The sequence below is a fragment of the Natator depressus genome, chromosome 2 (assembly GCF_965152275.1).
Source record: "Natator depressus isolate rNatDep1 chromosome 2, rNatDep2.hap1, whole genome shotgun sequence".
Lineage (NCBI taxonomy): Eukaryota > Metazoa > Chordata > Testudines > Cheloniidae > Natator > Natator depressus.
This window is the reverse complement of record NC_134235.1, coordinates 110,948,482-110,975,027: the sequence shown is the minus strand read 5'-3', so window position 1 is coordinate 110,975,027 and position 26,546 is coordinate 110,948,482. Positions and strand designations below refer to the sequence as shown.

General features: G+C 42.0%; 1 protein-coding gene and 1 long non-coding RNA gene across 6 annotated transcripts in view; one reads left to right on the top strand and one right to left on the bottom strand.

Moving 5' to 3' along the window:
* The window catches only part of HIVEP1 (HIVEP zinc finger 1), a 181,496-nt gene that overhangs the window by 61,963 nt on the left and 92,987 nt on the right, over window positions 1-26,546 (top strand). The window lies entirely within an intron of this gene.
* LOC141982618 (uncharacterized) lies at window positions 7,365-25,825 on the bottom strand. The gene is made up of 3 exons (XR_012638153.1): window positions 25,744-25,825; window positions 25,264-25,481; window positions 7,365-7,398 (listed from the first exon to the last, which is right to left on the bottom strand). It is a non-coding gene; the product is annotated as an uncharacterized LOC141982618 (long non-coding RNA).

Below are 26,546 nucleotides of genomic sequence, written 5' to 3'. Positions count from 1 at the left end.
TCCATTACAGCCAAGAACTTATATGCTGTACAGCCTCCACGGCTGAGAGGCTCCCAGCCACCACCACCACGAGGAGGAGACATAGCATAGTGGCGGTCGGGGACTTCCTTCTGAGTGGGATGGAGGCATGCATCTGCTGACCTGACCTAGTGTCCCAGGAGGTGTGCTGCCTGACTGGAGCCCACACCAAAGATATCACAGGTTTCCGAGGCTCATCCATCCGTCTGACCACTACCCATGCACATGGGTTCTAAGATACTGCCAGGTATGGCCCTGAGCAGAGCAGCAGTGATTACAGGACCTTGGCAGCGAGAGTGAAGGAGTTGGGGGCACGGGTTATATTCTCGTCCATTCTGCCCTTTGAGGGTAAAGGGCCAGGCAGGCGCTCACACATCCTGCAGATGAATGCTTGGCCACACAGATGGTGTTGACGGAAAGGCTTGGTTTCGGCTTCATTGACATGGGTTGCTGTTCCAGAAACGAGGACTGCTGGGAAGAGATGAGGTCCACCTGACCAAGAAGCAGAAAAGCATCTTTGTGCACTGACTCGCCAACCTTGTGAGGAAGGCTTTAAACTAGGTTCAAAGGGGGCAGGTGACAAAAGCCCACAGGTAAACATAAAAAATGATGACCTTAGCGGGGGTTAGATGATGGGGAGGAAATGGAAAATTACAATAGAGTCATAGGATCAACAAGAGGGAAAATAGTGGAGGAATCTCTTCCACATCTTAGATATCTATACATAACTGCAAGGAGTGTGGCAAATAAACAGGAAGAATTAGAAGTATTATTATATAAGCTAAATTATGGCTTAATTGGCATCTCTGTATAAATCTCATGACTGGAATATTGGTATGGAGGACAGGCAAGGGGGGAAAAGGGAGGATGTGTTGCATTATACATGTGTTCTGAGGCCTAGAATGAGGTGAGAGGCATACCAGAGACTTTCAACTGGGTAGAGATAAAAGAGGAAAAAAACAGAGGTGATGTCATCATAAGGGTCTACTATAGATCAGGCTGAGGATGTGTATAAGGAATTTCTAGAACAAGTAACAGAAGTATCCAAAACACAAGACCTTGTAGTAATGGGAGCTTTTAACTACCCAGACATGTGTTGGAAAAGTAATATACTAAAAAACAGTATCCAACAAGTTCTTGGAATATATTAGGAACAACACATTTCAGAAAGTGGAGGAAGGTCTACATGACTGGGGACTCCTTACTGAGAAGAGTAAACAGGCCTATAACCAGAGCTGATCCAGAGAACAGAAGGGTGTGCTGTCTACCGGGTGCTAAGATAAGGGATGTGGACCTGAGGTTGAAGAGGATCCTAAAGGGAACAGGAAAGAATCCACTGATCGTCCTTCATGTGGGAACAAATTATACCGATAAATTCTCGCTGGAACGTATGAAGGGAGACTATGCCAGACTGGGGAAGACGCTTAAGGAAATGGAGGCTCAGGTGCTCTTCAGTGGGATTCTGCCTCTTCCTAGAGAAGGGTAACAAAGGTGTGACAAGATTATGATGCTCAATAGATGGCTCAGGCAGTGGTGCTATAAGGAGGGCTTTGGGATGTATGGCCACTGGGAGGCATTCATGGACAGAGGACTTCTCTTGGGATGGACTCCATCTGAGTAGGGAGGGAAATAGACTTCTAGGATGGAGGCTTGCACAACTGATTAAGAGAGCTTTAAACTAAGAATTTGGGGGAGATGTTTGGGAGATGTCCAGGTAATCTCCACGCCAGATTTTAACATTGAGAGGGAAGAAAATGAAGTCGGAAAGGATACAGCTGTGGGTAGGAGAATGGACATGAGGAGGAAGGGCAGTGTGGATACCAGTCTAATAGGTGATACTGGCGGTAGAATGTCTGTGCCTAATCGGGTGAAGAAGTGACTGAGGCCAAACGGCAAAAATTAAGATGTTTGTATACCAATGTGAGGAGCCTAGTTAACAAAATGGAGGAACTAGAGCTACTGGTGCAGGAAGTGAAACCAGATATTATAGGGATAACAGAAACGTGGTGGAATAGTAGTCACGACTGGAGTACAGGTATTGAAGGGTATGTGCTGTTTAGGAAAGACAGAAATAAAGGTAAAGGTGTGGAGTAGCATTGTATATCGATGATGAGGTAGACTGTAAAGAAATAAGCGATGCAATGGATAAGACAGTCAGTCTGTCTGGGCAAAAATCACATTGGGGAGGAAAGCTACTAGAGCCTCCCCTGGGATAGTGCTTGGGGTGTGCTATAGGCCACCGGGATCCGATTTGGATATGGGTAGAGACCTCTTTAATGTTTTTAATGAAGTAAATACTAATGGGAACTGCATGATCATGGGAGACTTTAGCTTCCCAGATATAGACTGGAGGACAAGTGCTAGTAATAATAATAGGGCTCAGATTTTCTGAGATGTGAGAGCTGATGGGTTCCTTCATCAAATAGTTGCTGAACCAACAAGAGGGGATGCCATTTTAGATTTGGTTTTTGTGATTAAGATTAAATTACTATGAGGTGGGTACATAATTGGTTGAAAGACCATACTGAAAAAGTAGTTATCAATGGCTCGATGTCAAACAGGGAGGATATGTTAGGTAGGGTTCTGCAGGGGTCAGGTCTGGGTCTGGTATAATTCAATATTTTCATTGATGACTTGGATAGTGGAGTGGAGAGTATACTTATGAAATTTGCAGATAGCACCAATCTGGAAGGGGTTGCAAGCACTGTGGAGGAAAGGATTAGAATTAAAAACTACCTTGATAAATTGGAGAATTGGTCTGAAATCAACCAGATGGAATTCAGTAAAGACGGTTGCAAAGGAACTGTGCTTAGGAAGAAGAAAATCAAATGCACAGCTACAAAATGGGGAATAACTGCTAGAAGGTAGAGGGATCTGGAGGGTGTAGTGGCTCACAAATGAGCCAACAATGTGATACAGTTGAAAAAAAGGCTGATATAATTCTGGGGGTATTAAGAGGAATGACACATGTAAGACATGGGAGGAAATTGTTCTGTTTCATTCAGCACTGATGAGGCTTCAGCTGAAATATTGTGTCCAGTTCTGGGCCCCACACTTCAAGAAAGATATGGACAAACTGGAGAAAGTCTAGAGGAGAGCAACAATGATATAAGGATTAGAAAACTTGACCTATGAGGAAAGGTTTTTAAAAAAACAAAAACAAAACTGGGCGTGTTTAGTCTCTCTCTTTTTTTTTTTTTTTTTTTTTTAAGCCTGAGGTTAGACCTGATAAGTCATCAAATATATTACAGGTTGTTATAAGGAGGATCATGATAAATTGTTTTCCATGTCTGCTGAAGGTGAAACAAGAAGTAATCAGCTTCATCTGCAGCATGGAAGATGGGGGTAAAAGTTTCTAACTCAAGGCATGTTTCAGAGTAGCAGCCATGTTAGTCTGTATTCGCAAAATGCTCAAATAAATTGGTTAGTCTCTAAGGTGCCACAAGTACTCCTTTTCTTTTAACTCAAGGCATAGTTAGCACTGGAATAGGCTTCCAAGAGAGGTTGTGGAATCTCCAGCATAGTTACAGGTTTGCCAAACCCCTGTCAGGGATAGTCTAAGTATACTTGGTCCTGGCTTAGCACATGGGGTTGGACTAGATGACTTCTTGAAGTCCCTTCCAGCCCTACATTTCTGTGTTTCTTTGTAGATTTGTTTTTTGAGATGTTTATATTTCTTTACATATAAACAGTATTTACTTATTTCTGTATCATGTTGGCATGTGTACTGAACACTTGTCATCATGAGAAGTGAATTAAATGTTTGTGAAAAGTTTAAAAATAGGAGACCTTTGCAACTGTCAATGTAATTATACCAGAATAAATGACAGCCTTAATCAAATGGGGATTGTTGGCTCCTTTGTACTCTGCATACTGTGATTTGAATATAAATCCCAATACTGCTCGAAGGCACTGGAGAAGCTGCATGACAGAACTTGGCCTCACTAAACCTAGTATTCTTCTTTAGAACAGTGGAAGAAATATCTGTGTTGGTTCATCCATTCCTAGCTTGTCTCCTAAGTAGTTGCTGAGGAGGATTATGAAAGGACAGCGACAATTTGTTTAGGAGGAGATTTTCCAAAGGCACAAAGGGCATTAGGTGCCTAATTATGCTGTTGAAAATCTCTCCCTTAATATAATATCATAATAGCATATATTCATATAGCAAGTTTGATCCAGAATGATCCAAAAGCTTTTTTATACTTTGTAAAATTTGCTTTAATTCCTACTTATGGAGAGCTTATAATGTCTGAGCAACAGGGGGAAGGAAGCTTGTGGCTGTTTGTGGGGTAGTCTGCTCTTCTAATGGACTGTTCTACTCGCCAAGAAAAAAATTGCAATAGCCAGGTGGGGGGTCATGCCAAATTAAGGTAATCTTGGGGCCCCTTTTGGGGGGTCTCCCAAATCAGGCACTATGGAGTGTTTCAGATCTAGAATGAGCGGATTGCGGCACACTATCATGTAATAGAAAAATAAAATAAATGCTAAATAATAATAATAATAATAATAATTTCTTTAAAAAAAAAAATCTTATCCCAGCATGCTGTTCTGATCTTTTACAGTCTAAGGCAGTGGTGGGCAACTTGCGGCCCATCAGGGTAATCTGATTATGGGCCGCAAGACATTTTGCTGACATTGACCGTCTGCAGGCACGGCACGGTCCTCCTGCAGCTCCCAGTTCCTGCGGTTCACCATTCCTGGCCAATGGGAGCTCTGGGAAGAGGTTGTCCACCACTGTTCTAAGGTCTTTGGGACAGGGACCACATCGTCTTGTACGTCTCTATGGTTCATAAAACAGTGAGGCTTAATCTTGATTGTACCTTCTGGGTGGTGGTGTAAAATAAACATTAAACAATAATAAATGTCCTCACATAGGGCATGCACAAGAACTTTGTATCAGATAATAAGCTTTCTTATCACAGAACCCTTTTTTAAAAGAAGGCTTTGGTAGAAAATTTACCCAGAATTAATGGGTGGGATTTTAAAAAGAATTTAGCATTGGCTTAATTCAGCGCCCATTGTAGTTAATGGGAGTTTTACCATTGGTTTCTTTGGGAGCAGAATTAGACAAAAGTTGAGTGCTCTTGAAAATCCTGGCCTATATTTTTAAGATATTTAATTTTGAAATAACATTCTACACAATTAGAAGAGGACTAATTTCCAAGTAGCCTGATATAAATTGTGCTTACTAGAATAGTTTGTACATTCTTTCTAAAGAAAACAAAGATATATTCTGAGGTCAAGGTTTTCAATGCAGACCTCTGTGATTTTAGGTAACTCAACTTTAAAAGGCCCCAATTTTCATAAGGTTCTGCGCAACCAGTCACTGAAAACCAGGCCCCTTTAATGTGTCTGAAGTTGGGCACCTCAAATCAGTAGTCAGCTTTGAAATTCTTGGGCTACATATGTACTTTAACATCTAAGAAATTTCTCTATGGGCTGGTTTACACTGAAAACTTACATCAGTATAGCTACATGTCTCAGGGGTGGGATTAACCACAGTGAGGGAGAACTATTGTTGTAGCGAGTGTCTACACTGAAACACTACAGTGGCGCAGCTGCAGCTGTGCCGATTAGAGTTTAAGGTGCAGACATAGCCTCAGTTAGGAGCTAGTACGCCATAAGGGCTGCGTGATAGTAGCACATGATCAGATAGCAGAAATGTGAACAGCCTTCAACTTTGTGTGCACTGTAAAAATATTAAGAGTAATTAAGGAGTGAATTCAAAAGTTTCTTCCCTGTAGGCTGATGGCAGTAAATTGCTGATGTGTGTGGATTTATATGGCTCCATCAGTATACCAAGTGAGCTCCTCAGAAACATTAATGACTTTATCCTTACAACAACCCTGTGAGGTATGGAAATATTATCTCTGTTTTACAGTTTGGGAGGTCAGGCACAGAGAGATTGCCACTTGCCTTTGGTCACACTGGGAATCTGTGGCAGACATACGAACTAAAGTCTGATATCTTTGAGATCCAGTCTAGTGCCTGAGTCCTTCCCTCTCCCCCCCATGTGTGTGTTACTCCTTCCATTTGTTTCATTGGACTGCTTAGTCAAGAGCAGTTACTTCCTCCCTCACTCTGCTCTCTGTGTATAGAGAGCTTCGTGCTGCTGGTGTGCATCCTGTCACCTGCTTATATTGCTATACGGATGACTACTTCCCACTGCAGTCCATTCCTGCTTTTGTCTGCACTGTGGGATCCCAGAAGAAATCTGAAGTAACACCTTTGGGTGAAATTTGGCAGGTCTACAGAATCACTTGCCATTGGGGAGTAGAAGTAGCAACAAGAGTTTCCATAGATAGGTGGGTGTTGTAGTGCTGGAAGAGTTTATGGAATGCCAGGAGGTTTTGTCATGGCTCTATTAAGTCCACTGGAACGTTGCTGTTGACTTCAGTGAGGTCGCGTTTTCACCCAGGGCACACATGGCTTTTCTGGGTTAACAATTTCTGCTTTCCCCTGGTCATTATAATTCCCTATGTTCTGGAGATTTTTAAGTTCCCAGAGCATGAACTTTTCATCAGCTATCCTCTCCTTATAGTGATCTTATGCTGGAGTGGAGTGCTTGCAGTATGGGGCCAAAAAAGGCATTTCAGTTTGATCAGACTTTTTCCAGTCAATAGAAGGTAGTATGAAAGCGATTGTTCTTTCCTAAAAAATAGAAAACATACATATGCATATTGGATATGTAATTATATATAAATATGCATAGAATGAGTGTGTGTGTCTGTGTATATATGGCAGAGAGAGAGGGTGAATATTGTGGAAGCACCATTTGCAGATCTACACTTAAATTTGAGTTGAACTTTACATTTTAGTCGTCATCTTTGTTGTGTGAAAGACAGAACTTAGCCTTCCCAAAATTGTAACACTTCGTGGAATAATTTTTATGAAACCTTACAAGTAAATCTATGAATATGTTTCAGTTGAGATTAATTTTAAAATGGGTCTTGTAAAAATTTAGCACTAGACGCCAAACATTTGTGTCTGTGCATGCCTTATTATCTTAGTAACAGGATAACATTGTCTTTAAGCTTTCCTTATTGCTAACTCATTGAAATGTCCTGCATGGGCTACATTTGAAGAACTTTTGTTTTTGTACTGTTTTGTGGGGTTTTTTGGCCATTTTTCTTCATAATTGAAAGTTTCTTTTTCAGCAGTGCTGGCTAATTAATTTTCAAAGAATTCTAAAAAGTATCACTGTCTTTCAAATTGCTGCCATTTCCCATCATTCACAGAGAAACTGAAGCCAGAGGCTGTCCTTTGCAATAATGGTCTCTGCCTCTTTTCACCTGCTCCTCAGAGTGTTCCTCTCCACTGGAGCTGTGCAGAAAGTGGTTTACTTCTCCCACAAAGGTTTTGACAAGTCAAATTTGTTTCCTTCAAGACAAAAAACAAGACAACAAGTTGAAATCACAATTTTTAACTGACCATCCAAAAAAAAAAATTGGTTTGAGTTGGTCAAAATGTTTTGTTTAGGGAATTTTTGAAACATTTCATTTCAATTTCAACCTTTTTTAAAAAAGGTAACTTTTATTAGTATACAAATTAACTAAAATTTCAAAAAGAAAAGTAACTCCAAATCAAAAAACGAAGCTTCTTGTTTAGAAAATGTCATAACTGGACAGTTCAACATTTTTTGAACCTTTTTTTCAAAAATTCTGAACTGGGAGATTAATCAGAACCAATTCTTTCCTCTGAACAGTGTCAGTTTGGAGGAATCAACATTTTTCAAGAAAAAATGTTTGTTCAGAAAATTCCCAACTAGCTCAACGCTCCTCCTCCTCACAGTGCAGGAGGCTACTCTCTTGCCTGAGTGCAGCTTGGCTTCAGTCTCAGATGGTATGAACACCTCCAGGTATAGAAATCTGGGATCACTGTGACATACCAGGGTACAATCCAGACCAGTGAGGGGCTCTGTCACCCCTGCCCTGCAACCTTAGGTGCCTTACAATGCCTTACTGGTAATAGCTTCCAGCCGGACCACCCCCAAACAGCCTTCCAGCATGCAGTTCACATCCTGAGTGTCCGTGTGTAACTGCAGCCTGCCAGCCACACTTTGGTTACATGCTAGCTCTTGCCAGTCTGTATAATACTGCAAGGTGATCCCAATGCATTACCAGTCCTGGACTGTCTCCGGAAGTGTATGTCTTGTATTGCCCAGCCTTCTCCTGGACAGTCCAAATATATTAAGTTCATTATTCCTTTAAAGAAATAATATACACCCGTTTATCACCTTAAATGGAGTTACGCAGACACTTTAAGTTAAACGCACTGGATTAGATAAAACAATGAAATGTTTATTAGCTAACTACAAAGAGATTTTAAGTGAGTACAAGCAATGAGGCATAAAGGTCAGAATTCAAAGCAAAGTTTCTCACCACATGCTTCCAACAGCATTACTGAACAAACTTGCTGGTCAGGACCCCTCCCCCAGAGTCCAACAGCTGTTGCCTTTTTCTTCTCAGGTGGAGAGAATGAGATGGGCAGAGAGAAAGAGGAGTGCATTGGGATGTTTGCCCCTCCTTTTTATAGTTTCAGCCCCTCTTTGAAAAGCATTTCTGGGTGAGAACCAAGATACAGGGGGCTGGTGGACGAAGGAGACATCATGCTGTTTCTTTGCTAAGTTGCAGATCTTTATACCTGCCCTCCTTTCTTGCCAAAGAATGGCCACTTGATAGGTGATAGCTTTTTTGACAACTCGCTGGGGGCATCAGCTTGCCCTTTGTCTTTGAGAAACTGGTTTAGCCACTCCCTAGACTTATCTTGGAAACACACTTCAGTCATGATTTCGGCTTACGTTCATAACTTTACAAACATGTTGCTACATGAATTTTAGCATGATATTACTGATTAGCAAATTGATTTTTCAAATGATATCTCACAAGATATGTCATGTACAAAGATTATTATAGTAGTGTGTAGGATGTGAATACAAGGGCACATTCCATCACAATCAAAAACACTAATATGCCTTAATCATACAGTTATTTCATGGTGTCACTATAGACTTGAGTTAAGGTTGTTGAGGTACTTCAACTATGTATTTGCATACCTTGCTATGTTGAATTTATTTTAAATTTAACCTTCCCTGAATTTCCTGGGTGCGTTTACTCTCAACCCTAATTCTATTTTATCCTAGTTTTTGTCTGTGAATTTTAAGGCGCACTATATCTTGTTACATCACATCCAATTTGTATCACCAAGGATTAACAGTATAATATTAACTGACAGAGAACGTGAAGATTCCTATCAGTCTTTACAGAATATTCCCAATATGCATTCAACAGTGAGATTTACTGTAGCTCTGTCTCTTTTCTGCTACATGAATTTATTAGAATCCTTGAGTTCAAGGTCAGAAGGGACCCCCAGATCATTTAATCTGACCTCCTATATATCAGAGCCACCAACCAGCATACTACACCCAACAACCAAGCTTTACTCTGGTATCACCAATGATTTTGCAAGATCCTCTTTTAAATTGTATTTTTAAAATAAATAAAACATTGACATATTATTAAAGCAAAATCCTGTAAATGTTGTGTTGTAGCCAAGACTTGACTTGATGAAACAAAAAGAAATCTGCAAAGCAAGCCCAAATGTTATTTATAATATACTGTGTCAGTCAATTGTTTGATATGGCAACATTACTTCTGATATTCTGCATACAGCAGCATTTTGACAGTTACTTGGTATACTACTATTTATTCTCTCTTCCACTTACCTTGTTCATGTTCACAAGTTGCTTAACAGAGGCTTAGAATGTTTTTTTAAATATATTTTTGGTTACACACATTGAACAAGAGAAATGTAATGGAAATTGGACTTGCAAAGCATGACAACTCCAATTTTGTTCCAATTTACATTAAAATTCATTTTTATTTTCCCTTATGCAGGTTAGCATTATTTTTTCTCTTAAGTAGTAACAAAGAAAGTTGACTCAAGTCAACATCTGTTGTTGAGACTTTCATTGCCTCTTCTATGTTACATAGATTTGAAAGAGCTGATGTCACGTTGTGCGTCCGATGCGCAAACCATATATTGGAATGTGGGTGCCTATTTCCATACTGTTATGAGTATGTCCACAGACCCATAATTGATAAAATGTTACACTCGGTCCCAGGTAGGGAGGTAGTTTGAAGTGCTTTCCTCAACTATCTGTGGTATATTCTATTTTTTGAAAACTCTGTTTTTACTAGGATTTTCCCTTTTTAAAATAAATAATCTTGGAGTTTGGGTGTGGGAGGGAGTGAGGAGCACAGGCTCTGGGAGGGAGCTTGAGTGCAGGCTCTGGGCTGGGGCAGTGCATTGGGGAGTGGGAGGGGGTGAGGGGGGCGGCTCTTACCTTGGGTGACTCCCGAAAGCAACTGGCATATCCCTCTGGCAGTGGCTCCTAGGCAGGGGGAGGGGCAGGGGGTCTCCATGCGCTGCCCCTGCCTGCAGACACCATCCCCACAGCTCCCATTGGCTGCAGTTCCCGGCCAATGGGAGCTGTAGAGTCGGCATTCGGGCCGGGGGCAGCGCGCGGAGGCCACCTTTTCCCCTCCCCGGGGCCGCATGGGTGTGCTGGCCGCTTCTGGGAGCAGTGCGGGGGAGGGGTCCCTGCTCCTTCCCCTCCCTTCCAGCTTCCCCAGCATGAAGGAGGTGCTGGGAGCGAGGGACAGAGAGGGGAGGAGTTGATCAATGGGGCTCGCGGACCGCCTGGAGTACCTTTGGGGACCCCGAGGGGTCTGCAGACCCTAGTTTGAGAAACGCTGTGCTACACAGTTGTTTCATGTGTGCTCACTGCACTGTGATTTTGAAAATGAGGTTCAGTGTACCATATTTCTTCAATTACTGCTGCTTTTACACCTCTACACTTTTCCTCCCTTTTCCTCAGACTGCATTTTGAGAGTAGCTACCAAAGTGACAGCCAGTACTTTAATGTCTAGCTCTATCCAGCTTTGAGATGGAGCTTCCCTAGCCTCTTTTCTTTCCTCCAGCAAAGCAGCCATTTGAAAAGTATGGGAAATAAAGAACAGGGACTATCCTGGCCAGCTTACCCCTCTCTCTCCTTCAGCAACATGGGAAAGAAACCCTGAACTCCAAGGCTATGAAAAGAGAAAGAGGTTTCACACGGTAAAAATTAAGGAGTTCCAATGTGCAGGATTGGCTAGGACAGAGCCTTTCTCTCCTTTTGAATATGAGGGAGTACAAAAAATATAATATGACACCTCTTAGGCGTGGTATCATTATCTTACTAGCATTCTTTTTGAGGATGCAGTGAATTTTCTGTACTGTCTCCTCCTGATATTGCTGAACTCAACAGCATTCCTGAAGTGGCAAGCTGTGACTAGGAGAAATTTCTCCATTTTTGTAACTTCACTGACTAAAACGGAGTACCCAGATGCCCAAGATAACCAGGGCCACTCACAGATTTCAAGGCCAGGAGTGGGGTGGCAGAAGCCTCTCTTGCAGGAAGGCTTTTGCTGGAAAGGAGGAAGAATGCTTTCAGTTTGGTATAGTGGGAACCCTGGAATCCCATTAAAAATGTAAGTTGGCTTCCTGGCCAGTGAATTTCCCTTTCTCTACATATACATGGGGAAGATTGTTCACTTGCAGGTCTATAGGCTGACTTAAGGGTGACCTTGGCCTTCATGAGAACCTCCTCCATTTCCACCCTTGCCTCCAAAGAGAATCTCTCCATCCTATGGCAGGTCCTCAAGCTTCTGATGAAAAATGCAGCTATATATGCTAGCAAGCTTCAGTGCCAGAGACAACTGCCCTTGCTGCCATATCACTGATAAAAGATGACAGCACCTCTGAGACATGGCTGAGTCTACTCTCTCACAAGTCAGCTTCTTGGACTGTTTATATCTCCATTTGGAAAGAGAGGGAGGAAAAGAGCCTTTTGCTACAGCTCAAAATGGTATTTGGCCATGAAGAACAGATACGAATGTTATGATAAAGTCTGCATCAAAGGGCAATCCAGCATACTAAATCACAGTCTTTGAATTTTAGATCAGAGATTAAATTGAACTCTGTATTTAGAGCACCAGGGTGATATGTTCACCATGGTAGTGCTACTAAGTAAATGGAATGCTGTATTTTGTACTAGTTAGTTTTTTTTTTTCAAGGTGTGTGGATTCATTCCTAGACATAGGGCATGATGCAAAGCCCATTTGAAAACACTGGGAATCTCTCTACTTACTTCAGTGGGCTTTGGATATAGATAGATCATGAGTTACTGTATATGCATCCGTGGAGGTCACAAGTATATGGGATTACCATAGACATATCTATGTCTGATAGAATGGAGCACAGTCTTCGGCCCAGCTCTAAGTGAGCCTTTTTCAGTGTATATTTGAGTATCCAAAAGCACTGGGGAGTCCAAAAGGAGCTAGAGACTTCAAACTGATGTTACAATCAGCAGGTCCAGTAGCTACATAGGCAGATTATTATTGTTTGTATTACAGTAACATCTAGAAGCCACTAACCAAGGATGACAGCCCTCTTATGATAGGTACCGCATATACAAAAAGATGGTCCTTGACACAACAAGATTACAAGTTAAGAATGCCAATAGAACTTCCAGTCCATCAGATGCCATTAACAGATTCTCACTTAGTGACTTGTACTAGAGGAAACTTCACAGGAGCTGTCTAAGCTCACAAGGGTCTGTGAGTTGCAACCAAAATGCACTACTAGCATTTACTAATACTTCTTTCATGTGGCTGGTATAGAGCAACTACAATTTCACCTGAAGTTGATCGGCGACAAATGGCTACATCAGGAATACCAGAATTTATTGCAGTAATGCCTCCTTCATATTTATAAATTGGGCAGTAGGTAGTGATATGTTTGATGGGAACTACACTTGCACACCGGGGAGTCCTTGATTTTCCATTTGTGCATTAGATATCTGCATCTACCATGGTTGGTTCAAATTCGGTTAAGAGTTGACCAAGATGACTGCGGAAGGTCAAACCCAGGAACCTTCTGCGTGGGATCTGCCACAAGGTGCTTATTTTTTAAGTCTTGTTTAGCCCAATCTGCTTTCCAAGCCTCCTTCTGATCGTAGCCTGGTTGTATGAGGCTAAACTAATGTTCTCAGAAAGGCTTGCAGGACTTTAAGACATTGCAGGAGGGCATTGTCAAAGTCTTGGTGAATAGGAAAACATCTGTTTTCCTGGATTCACTGAGCTTTGTGGACTGTCGCAGCAGTTCGGTGTATCAGCGGGGGAGCGATTCTTAGACAGAACAGGTGGCCAGGGTGTTGGAGATGACTTAAGAGTTCCCGTAATGCACCGCATCACTGTATTCAGCTGGGTATCCACAAGTCGCATGCAGCTGTATCTGCTCCATACCTGTGTGGAAGATGGCACGGGGCCCACTCTGTTAAGTGAGAGTTCATGACGAATGCCATCAACTCGGTGACCAAACATTGCTCAGCAATCTCCCGATCATCAGAGCAGCAACTCAACAAATCCTAGCACTTATTGAAAATGGAGGAGGAATACTGAGTAGGAAGTTGCAAGACAGTGTAACTTGTTCAGTAATAAATTGAATTTATACCAGTTACTGCACCCCAACCCCTTAGGGGCCCCAGCCTGGTGAAAGTGAGTGAGGGTGGAGGCGAGCATGTGATTGGGGGGGTGGAGTGAGCGGGGGCATGGCCTTGGAGCAGGGGTTGGGGCAGTGGTGTGGCCTTGGGGAAGGGGGTGGAGCAAGGGCTGAGCGGCGGGGCTTGGAGGTCCCCAAACATTTTTAAGTCAAAATGGGGGTTGTTGGATTGCTAAAGTTTGAGAACCGCTGGTGTAATGCTTAGACATTGGAAATGATGGTCAGGTTTAACTTGCGCCTTCTCTGTATATATCCATAGGGCATTTAAAAATCAGTATTCTCATAAATGCAAATGTCTATTGGCTCCATTTCGTACAGAGTCCTTGGTTATGTACAGAATGTATGTATGGATTATGTATATGGAAATGTACAGAAAAGATGTAGACTAAGTCAGTTGTAACATTTTCAAATGTATTTTATGGTACAGTGCACACAACTAACAAATAGATGTCACTGTTTGCTTATACTATAGTTGTATATGTGAAGAATACCAATCACTTTTAGCTTTAATATAACTAAAGGAAACTTCAGTGAAATTTTATTTTAAGCATCACGCCCAGTATAATTATATTTAAAAGTAAAATTTAATATTGTTCAGTATATCAAATTTGGAAGGTTTTGCAGAACAACAAAGAAGGTTAACACATTGCTTAATTTAGCAAAATGGTCTCCCAGAGAAAAATACTCAGCTTGTCAAAAACAGATGAATAAATTGAGTTATGATTCCACTGTTTTGCTGAATTTGATATCTGCAGTTTTAGTTTTACATATTGTTTATCTCAAATGTTGTGCTTCTCTCTCTGACCAACAGATAGGGTGACCAGGTATCCGGTTTTTGACCGGAACACCCGGTCGAAAAGGGATCCTGGCAGCTCTGGTTGTGACCGGACCGTTGAGTGTCTGGTTGGCGATGCTGCGCAGCAGGGCTGGCAGGCTCCCTGCTAGGCTCTGCGCAGCTCATGGGAAGCAGCTGGCATGTCCCTTCTCTGGCCCTTATGCATAGGGGCAGCCAGGGGGCTCCTCACACTGTCCCCAACCCAAGCACCTCCCCCACCGTGGTTCCTGGCCAATGGGAGCTGCGGGGGCAGTGCTTGCGGATGGGGCAGCGTGCAGAGCCACCTGGCCGCACCTCCACATAGGAGCCAGAAGGGGACATGCCGTTGCTTCCGGGAGCTGCTTGAGGTAAGTGCTGCCCGGAGCCTGCACCCCAACCCCGATCCTCCTCCTGTCCTTCGAACCCCTCTGTTGCAGCCTGGAGCACCCTCCTACACCCCAGACCCCTCATCCGTGGCCCCACCCCAGAGCCTACACCCCCAGCCAGAGCCCTCATCCCCTCTTGCATCCCAACCCACTGCCTCATCCTGGAGCCCCCTCCTGCACTCTAAACTCCTAATTTCCGGCCCCACCCTGGAGCCGGCATCCACAGCCGGAGCCCTCACCCCCTCGTGCATGCCAGCCCCCTGAGCCTGTCCGGTGAAAACAATTGAGTGAGTGAGGGTGGTGAGAGTGAGCGGGGCGGGGGGGGGAGTGAGTGGGGACGGTGCCTCAGAGAAAGGGTGGGGCCTGGGCAGGGTCTCAGGAGGGGCGGGATAGGGGACAGGGCAAGGATGTTTGGTTTTGTGTGAGAAGAAAGTTGGCAACCCTACCAACGGAAGTTGTTCCAATAAAAGATATTACCTCACCCACTTTGTGTCTCTAACAATAGGAATTAATTTTACATATTTTTATATAACTGGTTTGAAAACATATATAATTAAAGGAAAACTATATTTAAAAAGTAAGCCAAAAATACATCCATTATACTGACATGTACAGCAAAATCTTCCTCTAAATGACACATATATTAAATTTTAAATTTTAATGTGGTTGTAAGGTCAAAACAATCTTTTGATTAGTACCAATTTGAGAAGTCTTAAAATCCCAGTTAATTATATTTTTTTCTCATTTTAAACAATAGTAATAGAAACTAAGTATGTATTTAATTATAAGTAATAAAAATGCAAAACTTGTTCCCAAATCACTACAGTCAAACACCTACAAGTGGATTGTAAAAGGTAATAAACTGCACTTGGGTTTAGCCTTACGCAGTAAGCATCATGAACTGCTGTAGTCTTATTATTAGAGTGAGTGAGAGAGAGACAATCCCTCCCCCAAATAAATAAATATATATATGACAGAGTGATATGGAGCTAAGTAATGTTTTAGTGCCGGGTCAGAGTAAGACAAAACAGTAAAATCAAGAGCCTTTGGAGTTAAGTCACAGCGTTCTTGTTATAGTACTCTTTTGCCTAGGCATTTTAGTATATTGCTTTTTTATTTAATTTTAAAGGTTGCTTGATGGTTAACCAGCCATCCCTGGATTTTGCTTATTTCCCCATGTCCTGTGAGCAGGCCATGTATTGAAATAGGAGACTTGTGCTCCCCTAAGCACTCCTTTTTTTTCTATATGTCAATGATCTGCTACTCAGAACCAAGGAAACAATGGGTACAGTGCAAGGGATGGCACAGCATTAAGTGGCTGTCATCACATGAACATGTGTAACCCAAAATAAATATTGTAAATCCCCTTTAGGTCTACCAGTCTGGACAGCAGTCCTTTCATTGTTTGCACTCATATGATTAAGATATATTTTGGATGGAACATAATAGCGGTCCATGTTTTACATATAACAAAACCTAGACAAATAGGCTAGCAGTTTTGAAATCTGTTTTTTTAAATGAAAACCTGGTTCACCATTGGTAGGATAAGTGCCCCCAATAATATAGATGGGAAACAAAGTAAGAAAGCCATAGGGCAGAATTTCTGAGTGAAGTGTAAGCTAAACATTTTGGTATAACAAAAGGGAGCCCTTCCCCCATATAGTTTAATACTCTTGTATTTGGAAACATATTTCAAAAATGAATCCTTTGATTTGAAAATACAATAGGTGGCTTCTACGTTGCTTTTGATGATTACAGAAAACATTTTTTTAATGTTGAATAAGTTTTTGTTTTGTTTTTTTTTTAATGAAGCACTACTAGACAGTGGGTTATTGTAATATCTTGTGGTCCCAATCTTACCCCCAAACTAGACATTGTTAAACAATTTCACTTGATATCTGTGGTGGCAATATTGTGAATTACTGCATGGTCTGTGAAGAAAAAACGTATAGTGAAAGTACAATTTCTGTACCTTCTCATAACCTTTTTGGTTATGCTTTCTCACAAAAGGGTTAAAGTGGTTTCTGAATCTGTGGTACAGGTGCACTGTAGTAGTATGTATATAATCTTTTTTCATGTGTGTCACAAGTTGATATCTAGATTGTTTAGCCATCTAACTGCTGCATCATCAAGGTAGCGAGGGGTTGCAGTCTTCTGACTGTGCACTTCTAGTTGTTTGATGGTCTGCAGCGTTGCTGCATAGTCATGCTGTGAAAACTGGGCCAAGCATATCTGCATTGTGGCTGCCATTCTTGCTATTCCCAGCAGGAGTCTGTTAAGTCTGGTCCAGGATATGCGTTCCAGATTGCAGAAGGTGATGTGAGTTAGGGATTCTGAAATTCATCTGCATACCTGTCTCTCTGTCCCAGAGTTTCTGCCACTCTGCGAGGACATAGCTGTTGGCCCTGATGTTCTGTTGTTCATCCAAGATTGGCACTAAGCCATTAGCACTGGACATGAATGTTTGTTACAAAAGGTTGTTTAGAATTCAGTCATGGCAAGTCAGCAGGAACTGCAAATGTAGGTGTTTTCTTCTGGAGGTGGGCAGATCTTATAGGAAGTGTGTATTGCTTATGTGCCCCCATTGGAACCATTATTAGCCTTGCATGCAGCAGGCTGTTTTCATCGGTCATAGCCCTCTTTCAGTTTTAAGGGAAACAGCATCTCATCGAAGTTCTGCGGAAGATGAGTCAACACGTATACATTTTATGTTAATGTGTGGCTAAGACAACCACTAATGGCATCAGTGGCTGTATTGAGTTCCAGATCGAGACACCTATGCCAACTTCTGTCCCAAACTGTTCCACAATATTCCATTGGAGCAAATACCAGTACTAGGATTGAGGTTTGTAAAACACTTGCCTGAGTTCCCCAGGATGTCCTGGCTAGCTTCTGGATCAAGGAAATGTGGGAGGTGATCTTTTTCTTCACTTATTCTAGATAGGACCAATATGTTAGAGTGCAGTCCAGTTTCACTCCTAAGTAAGTGTCAGCTGGCTGGAAAGGGAGTGAAATCCTTAACGCGGCCTGTATGGGTTGGATGTCTGGGCAGTTCTTCGGACAGAAGGTTGTGGCCACCGTTTTAGACTCGCATAATGTAAGTCTCTGCTGACGAAGGCAAGTGGCCAGAGCATTCATATTCTGGATGAGCGCCTCTTCAGTATTGTGTATTTGTTTACCACATCAGCAAGTTATGTTATCTACATATATGTACTTATCAGCCTTAGTTGTTGTTAGGTCATAAATGCATATGTCTAAAAGGAGAAGAGGTGGAACAGATCCTTGCGTTATGGAGATGCCTAAGTTGGCTGACTGTCTCCAGTTTTCAAAATGAAGCTTTGATTCGTTATCGTTTCCCTAATGAACCTCACCAAGAAATAATCTGCAACAACTTGCTGGTCAACAGTATCATATGGATGTGACAGATCAACCAGAACGGCGCCAACTTTCTTGCCCTTCTCGAAGGCATCTTCGATGTCTTGTGTTAGGCAGATGACTTGATCTTGGTTATGCAGTCCTTGTCTGAAGGTAGACTGAATGAAGGGCAATAGTCTTATTGATATGCCTCAGAGTCAGTCTCTCCGTAGCTTGTATGTGACACAAAAGAGATAGGTGGTTCCATAGCTCTTGAGATTTTCCAGTGGTTTTCCTGGTTTCACAATGTCTGTGAACCTTGCCCTGCACCAGATTTATGGGATGCAATTATCCTGGAGACACTGGTTGAGGAACCAAAGCAGCCAGCTTTTGGTCCTAGGTGAAGTAGAAACTCCATATTTATATAATCTTCACAGCTGAAAGACTTACCCAAGTTCTGTATATGACCATTAGCCACTAGCTGGGTGTGATGATGATTGTGGTGACTGGAAACTCTCTCTTTTTTTGCTGAGGCTGGAATCTCCAGGAAGTCTTTTGATGATCTGCTACGTTTTTTGGCTAGAACGAGTAAAGTCTGTCTTTGTGACTTTCTCTCTCCATCAATCATGCCTGGTTTGAGCGAGTAATGGATTGAGTTCCTTGCTCTTAATAACAGCAGATTTGAATTCCTGGTAGAGATTAATTGCCTCTGGCCACATAGGAACAGCGATAGCTTCTAGGGCAGAGGTCCCCAAAGTTTTGGTTTTTTTGTGTGTGTTTGTTTGTTTGTTTTTGTTTTTCTGCGCCCCTTTGAGAGATTTGTATCTCATGTGTACCCCCCTCTTTCTAAGAGACAGTATGTCCATGGATGTGTGGGGGTCCAGGACCCCATTCTGGCCAGGATGTCCTAGTGCTCCCTCCCCTGCAAGGATCCCTTGCCTAGGACATTCTTCAGGTGGGTGGCCCAATCAGAATGCAGTCTGGCTGCACCCCCCCCTTCTCATGCCCTGGGCCCTGGTGCGATCCCTGGCATGCACGCACAAGAGCCTGTGCAGGTAGGGAGGAACTAGCTCTCAAGGGAGAGCATGCCTCAAAGAGGCCAGTAAGCTGGAAAGCCCTCCTCCACACATACACTTCCTACGTAGGGAGGGGCCGTGCCCCTCACTCCTCGTCTCTTTTCTTGTTCTTCTGGCTTCACAGCAGGAGCTGAAGCTGGAGACTCAACTAGTGAGAGGAATTCTTATTTTATCAACAATATTTTGAAGAAACAAGAAAAAATTCTTAACCAGTCAGGTCTTTGCACCCCCCTCTGCCCCAGATAACTTCTTAGGTTCCCCTTGCCCCACAGCTTGAAAACCAGTGCTCTAGGGATCAGGTTTTTAAGCAGCTGCTTGAACTAATTTGCAGAAGTTTGGTAGGAGTTGTTTAATATTGCCTGGACATGTGAAGTTCATGGCCAGTTCACTGACTGACATCTCTAGTTCTGCTTGAAAGACCTCCCACTGAGCTTTCCGATAATTCCACTGGGCCTTCTGTAAGCTGTTTTGTTGTTGATATCCACAGGCCCGTGGTGATCAAAGAGAGCCTATGCTGAGACTTTGGGAAAGCTTCAAGCATCTTCCACTTTTGACTACTGGAACCAGTTGCCTGGAAGATGAAAAGACAATGTTGGATGAAGAGCCTGTTACCCATCTGCTACTGTGAAAGCTTGGCATTTGCTTTGGATTATAGAAGAGTTGTAGGTCAGCGGCTGAAGTCCACTCCATTAATCACTCTCCGTCTGCGCTGTTTTCAGGGTATCACAGATGGACATTGTGGGAATTGATGTCACCCCAGTAGATGGAAGATCCTAGAAGGGTGGGCAGAGCCGGGTTTGGCCAGTTAACTGATGGAGGGTTGTAGACATTAATCAGCATAGGTTTGTTTACCTTTTTTGCCTTCCATTCTATGAAGTCATTTGGACTACATGTTTAGAACTCTGCAGGAGATGCAAACCACTGTATGGAAGGGACTCCTGTTCGGGAGCGTGCAAGCCGCTTGCGAACACTAGCTCGACCAGCGAAAGCTGCTGGTGAGCCTAGTGCTGGCCCCACCGGAGGAGCTGCCTGGGCTGGGCGCTGGCTCCTGTGAGCGGTGGCCTGACATACTGCTGCTTTCGCTGCTGCGATTCCTGGTAGAGCCCTGCAGCTTCATAGATATCCACTTTATATCCATGGATATCAGCATCTGCGAATATAAATTTGTATCCGCAGAGGGCTCTACAGAGAAGGGCTGTCACCATGTCAACATCTAAGATGGCATTCCAAACTGCTTGTGATGGTGATGACCCATGACGGTGTAGCCTGCAACTGGAAGCTGCACATCTCCTGAAGCAAGATAATGTGTGTTTCAGTGTTTGTAACTAAGTGGAGAAAGAGAGCTCTTTTCACTGCCGATATTTCCTTGGTATTAAAATGCAACATCTTGAGGAACAGTCCCACGTCTAGGGTTTCTGGTGCTGGCCCTAAAAGGGGCCCCATTAGAGGACAGCTCTTTCAGTCAGATTGCATTTAAAACATGAGCCTGTTCCACGTTTTTTTTGGTCTGCTTTCATTTTGGTTGATGCTACTCATGGAGGGGACGCCATGAGATGGTAATAGACATTTGTCCACTGTGCATCTAATGATACCTCATATAAAGCAAAACCAAGGATGTCAGCTTCTGAAGCAACCAAAATTATTTTAAACTTTGTTTTTCTTTTCTTTAAAACAAAAATCTAGTGGTCCATCTAATGTGAAATCCTTTTTCCAACTTTAGCTAGTACCAAATGATTCAGAGGGATGCTGTAAGACATCCATAATGGACAATTATGTAATAACAGCCTATAGGCCAGAATATTTCTTCTTAACCCCAGGCATTCAGTAATCTCTCCCTTGAAAGTTTTTAATCTAGCTAGGGTAACTATATATGCCGAGTTCCTTTTTGTATCCTGCTAAGCTCTCAGCCTCAATAATGTCAGGTGGTAGTGAATTCCACAAGCTGATTGATTATGTATTGTAAAAAAGGATTTATTTTTATTCCATTCTAAAGAAAACTGATAACTCAGTGTAAAAGCTAGGTCTAACAATTATATATTTTTAAAACAAGTTGGAAGAGAATTAAGATATACTTTTAAAATAAATAAAGCTTGAAAGATGCTCAACTACTAAGATGAACTTCATGATATTAAACATTTCGAGATCATATTTATTGGTCTTCAAATTTGTCTTTTTTTCCCCCAGTGGTTTGTCCTTGCTCTTATAATATAAGAGAGAGTAAACAGGAGTGCTCCCATTGACTGTCTATATGTCTCTTATTATTTTGTATACCTATATTATATCAACTCTTTTACATCTCTGTAAATTAAGATTAGAGAAATGTTTAGTCTCCCCTCGTATTGAAGCCTTTCCGTACTTCTGACAATTTTTATTGCCCTTCTTTGGACCTTGTGTACTTTTGCTATATCTTGTTTGCTGTATCCTATGCTGATCGTAGTACTAATGGGACTATAATATTTGTCATAGTATTGTCTGTCTTTTTCTTAATACTGCCTGACATCTTGTTTACATTTTTGACTGCTGTTGTGCATTATATAGTTCTTGACTGTGAGCTGTCTGCAGTGACATCTAGGTCTGTTCCTAAGTGGTTACAGTTAATCTACAATCCATCAATGTGTTTGAGTAGTTCAAATAAGCATTGTGATTTGCTTTCTGTTTAACTCTGTCTCAGTTTCATAATATTTTGATAAACATTGCTCCCTTAGCAGATCAGGCAGTAACTTAACTATCTGAGAAGAAGCATTTTTCATGCAAACAATTTAGATACATAATGTACTAGGAAGATTGCATTACTCTGTCCTGCACGCATGGAAAATAAGTGATTGTTAAAACTTCCTATAACATTAGGTTTTTTATACAGGTTTCAGAGTAGCAGCCATGTTAGTCTGTATTCGCAAAAAGAAAAGGAGGACTTGTGGCACCTTAGAGACTAACAAATTTATTTGAGCATAAGCTTTCGTGAGCTACAGCTGAATGCATCTGATGAATGTATCCGATGAAGTGAGCTGTAGCTCACGAAAGCTTATGCTCAAATAAATTTGTTTGTCTCTAAGGTGCCACAAGTATTCGTTTTTTATACAGTATTCTATAAATATTGAATAAACTCAAGTACTTAGAGTCCTGACCTGTACAGAGCTGACTCCTAGTGGTAACTCAGTGTGGTGTCTTTGTCTCTCTTTCCCTTTTTTGTCCAGGTTTGTTTTTGACAACTGTCACCAAGTCTGTCTTTGTGCTTATGCTAAATTTTGTATGGAACAATAGTAATTTCTGAATCCTTTGCTTACCATAACATATAAAGCAATTAAATTACAACTATCAAGCCTTTTAAAATGACCTACTAAAAGTGGGAGATTTCAATTTTTAATGACTGAAGTTTATGTAATTTGTTGTTAGTAGAGCCAAATTAGGCTATCATTACTCATGCTGAGTAATATATAACTCTGGGTTTAATGGGATTACTCATGGAGTATTAATTGTGAATAAATATGGCAGTTACTCTTCAGAAGTTATTAAAATTGATATTTTAATTGACCTAGAAAAAGTGATCACTAAACAGGATAAAATAAATGGGAAATCTAATATTTAAACAGGGACACAAACCACACATTTGATATTATGTCTCTTTGAACAGACACTAAATCTATTAACGAGTGAAATACAGTAACTCCTCGCTTAACGTTGTAGTTATGTTCCTGAAAAATGCGACTTTAAGTGAAACGATGTTAAGCAAATCCAATTTCCCCATAAGAATTAATGTAAGGGGGGAGGGTTAGGTTCCAGGGAAATTTTTTGCACCAGACAAAAGACTATATTATATATTTATATGTATACACAGTATGAGTTTTAAACAAACAACTTAATACTGTAACACAGCAATGATGATTGTGAAGCTTGGTTGAGGTGGTGGAGTCAGAGGGTGGAAGAGGGTGGGATATTTCCCAGGGAGTGCCTTACTGCTAAACGATGAGCTAGCACTTGGCTGAGCCTTCAAGGGTTGACACATTTTGTTAATGTAGCCTCACACTCTACAAGGCAGCACGAATGGAGGGAGGGGAGACAGCATGGCAGACAGAGACACACCCTGTGTGTCTGTGTGTGTGTGAGAGAGATGCACACTGCCCCTTTAAGTACGCTGACCCTTTTAGATCAGGAAGTTGAGACAGCAGCTGCTGCCTACAAGCTCCCTCCACGCTGAGCCCTGTCAGTCCACCTCACTGCTCTATGGAGATAGGGTAAGCGGGTGGCAGGAGCAGGGGGGAGGGGGACACCCTGATATTAGCCCCCCGCACAGCAAGCAGGAGGCTCCCAGGAGCAGCTCCAAGGCAGAGGGCAGGAGCAGCACATGGCAGTGGGGGAAGGGACAACTGAAGTGCCAGCAATTGATAGCCTGCTGGGCAGCTGCCACAGGGAACTTAGGGGAGCGGGGAGCTGCCGGTCCACCCTGGTTCCAAGCCCCCACCAGCTAGTTCCAGCGGGCTGCTCTTTCTGCAAGCAGTGGACAAAGCAGGCGGCTGCCAAACAATGTTATAAGGGAGCATTGTGCAACTTTAAACAAGCATGTTCCTTAATTGTTCAGCAACATAACAACAAAACAATGTTAACTGGGACGACTTTAAGTGAGGAGTTACTGTAATCTTAACAGTTGGACATAGGTGTCTTTGATTAATTGATGAAGCTAAATGCCAAATACTTCTGACCACCCAAGAAATGTGATAATCCTTTAAAACCATAATGTTGTATTTGAAATTTGGTTTGCGATTATGAAATACAATTACAGATAAAGGAAAAATAGACAAAAAGATTGTCAGCAATGTGAACTCCCGGCTTGTTTACCAGGGCACTTGTATTTCTTGACAGGGGTATATTGATGGCTACAACCATCGATAAAGTTTTGTCTAACATTCTAAAGCCACTTTATTTGCATCTGGAAATACACAGGAAATTTGCATTTAGTATTTTCTTACTTCCTATGATTTTCTGAACGGTAATATTCTCAAACTATAACTGATCTGTTTGTATGTATGTTTGTTTTTTTTTTTAAAGTGAAGGTGAATTTCAGCCCATCATTGGTTGTTATATAGCGTGGTTCTACTCTGGGAACACCTGTTTTCATGACTTTCTCTCCTCTTTCTCTAGTTCTGTGACTCTTTCTTTTTTCTTGCTTTTGCTCCTCTTTCCATATTTCAACACTGAAGAGAGAGTCCCTGTTTCTGTCTGAGGAGCACGCAGAAAACAAATTCAAGATGGAAGCTTCTTACCCATCTGACCAGTCTAGGTCCCACCCCCTCCAAAGGCACAAATTGAGGTTTCTGAGAGAGTACTTTTTGAGTTGTAGGACACAAGATATAAGAGAGAGCAGATACCTCCCTCCCACACTACAATACACAGCCTAGCAAAAGCAGCATCTACAGGGATGATCAAAGTAGTTCCCCCTCTTTAGAGATTTTGTGCTCAGTTTTCTTTTTTGTTTTGAAGAAGTTAGGATGAATCAGAGTTGTCCTTGGATCTCCGAGCTCTCAACTAGATACAGAAGAATCAGGATGAAAACTATTTTCCATGCTAGTGAGTGTCCAACCAAAGGTTTTGGCTAAAGTCAATGGACCTCCATGAAGCATACCTACATATTCCAATTGCATGCAAATGTCCTGGAAGTTACTTTGACTGATATACATTTTATATTATATTAAAGAAGAAAAAACCATAGGAAGTAGACTCCACAAGGAAGTGACAGTGTTTTTCATTACCTATGATTCATCTAATGAGTTCAGTTAAGGGCACCCTAAAAGTAAGAGCAAAGTGTCCAAACAGAGAAAAGCTGCTGCACGCTCTCTTCCCCGACTCAGCCATTGTAATGAATCACCACAGAGCTGGACCAGCCAGCGAATCACAATAAAATGATACCTTGCTCTTACTCACGGGATGAGAATATATTTTGTAAAGAAAATGGACCACTGGCTGATATCAATGGGCAATCTCTTCCAAGACTGGATGAGACACCTGCTATGTGACTTACCTTCATTCCATTGTTGGCTAAGGTGATACAGAAAATCAAGAGGGACTCAGGCAAGAGTCACGCTGATAGGGCTTCCTGTTTAAGGATGGCTCTGATTTTTTTGAGATCTCTTGCCTCACCATGTGTGAGCTCCTTTGTGTTCCACTTGAAGATGATCTTTTAACCTTTTGCCCAGTGACACATGGATCTTGAAAAGCCTGAGTCTATTAAGGTGGCTGCTGAACAAAACCAAATGAAGAAAAGCCTGTTAGGTCAGTGCTGTCATTAAGACCCTTCTGAACTCTCAGAAATTACCTTTCTTCCAATCAGCCAACTATGTTGTGAATAAATTTGGGAAATGGCGCACAAAAAGATAGATCAAGCCTTGAAGATCAGAAGTTTATATACTTCCTAATCCTCTAGATCATCTTCCTGGAACCTATCACAACAACTTCTGTTTTCATACAATAACATATTTTTAGGATATTCAAAATTTCATACCCAAGAGAATATTCATTTCATTAGGTCCCAAAACATAGTTATGCTGCCTTTCTGCCCAAATCCCAAGACAAACTGGCACATGTTCAGTGTAAGAACGCTGAAGATTTACCTCAGCAAAACTGAGCAATGTAGAAAAAATCCACAGCTTTGCTTGTTCACTGGCCTGTGAAGTGCAGGGTCCAAAAGGATAGTCTGTGAATGCAGCTGCTATTGTAGCAGGGAGGTGTGCAACGTGAGAGACTTGTTCTGTCTGAAAGAACTTGAGATTTGTCCTCATGGTTGGTATGAAAAGCTAATTGGAAGGGACCTGGTCTGCTATTTGCCCCCTCCACCTTCCCCCCCCCCCCTTTTTTTTTTTTTGGTTAACAAATGCTATAAGACCAACCATCAGGTGTTTTCAGATGCACATGTTGGCAGAAGAGTCTTCATTTAGTTGGTATCTATCTAAAATATTCTATGTAATTTGTATATGTATCTCCTATCTTCCTTCCCTTCATTGCTCTTCACTTCTGGTTATTTACAAAAGCAGAGGATCAGCAGACCTGACCACTGAAAGGGAAATGTTGCTCTAGTCACATTTTATCTTCTCCTCTTCTCTCACGGTTCCTCCCCCACTCTGAACTCTAGGGTACAGATGTGGGGACCTGCATGAAAACCTCCTAAGCTTACTTTTACCAGCTTAGGTTAAAACTTCCCCAAGGTACAAATTAATTTTACCCCTTGCCCTTGGAATTTCCACTGCCACCACCAAACTTTAACTGGGTTTACTGGGAAACGTAGTTTGGACACGTCTTTCCCCCCCA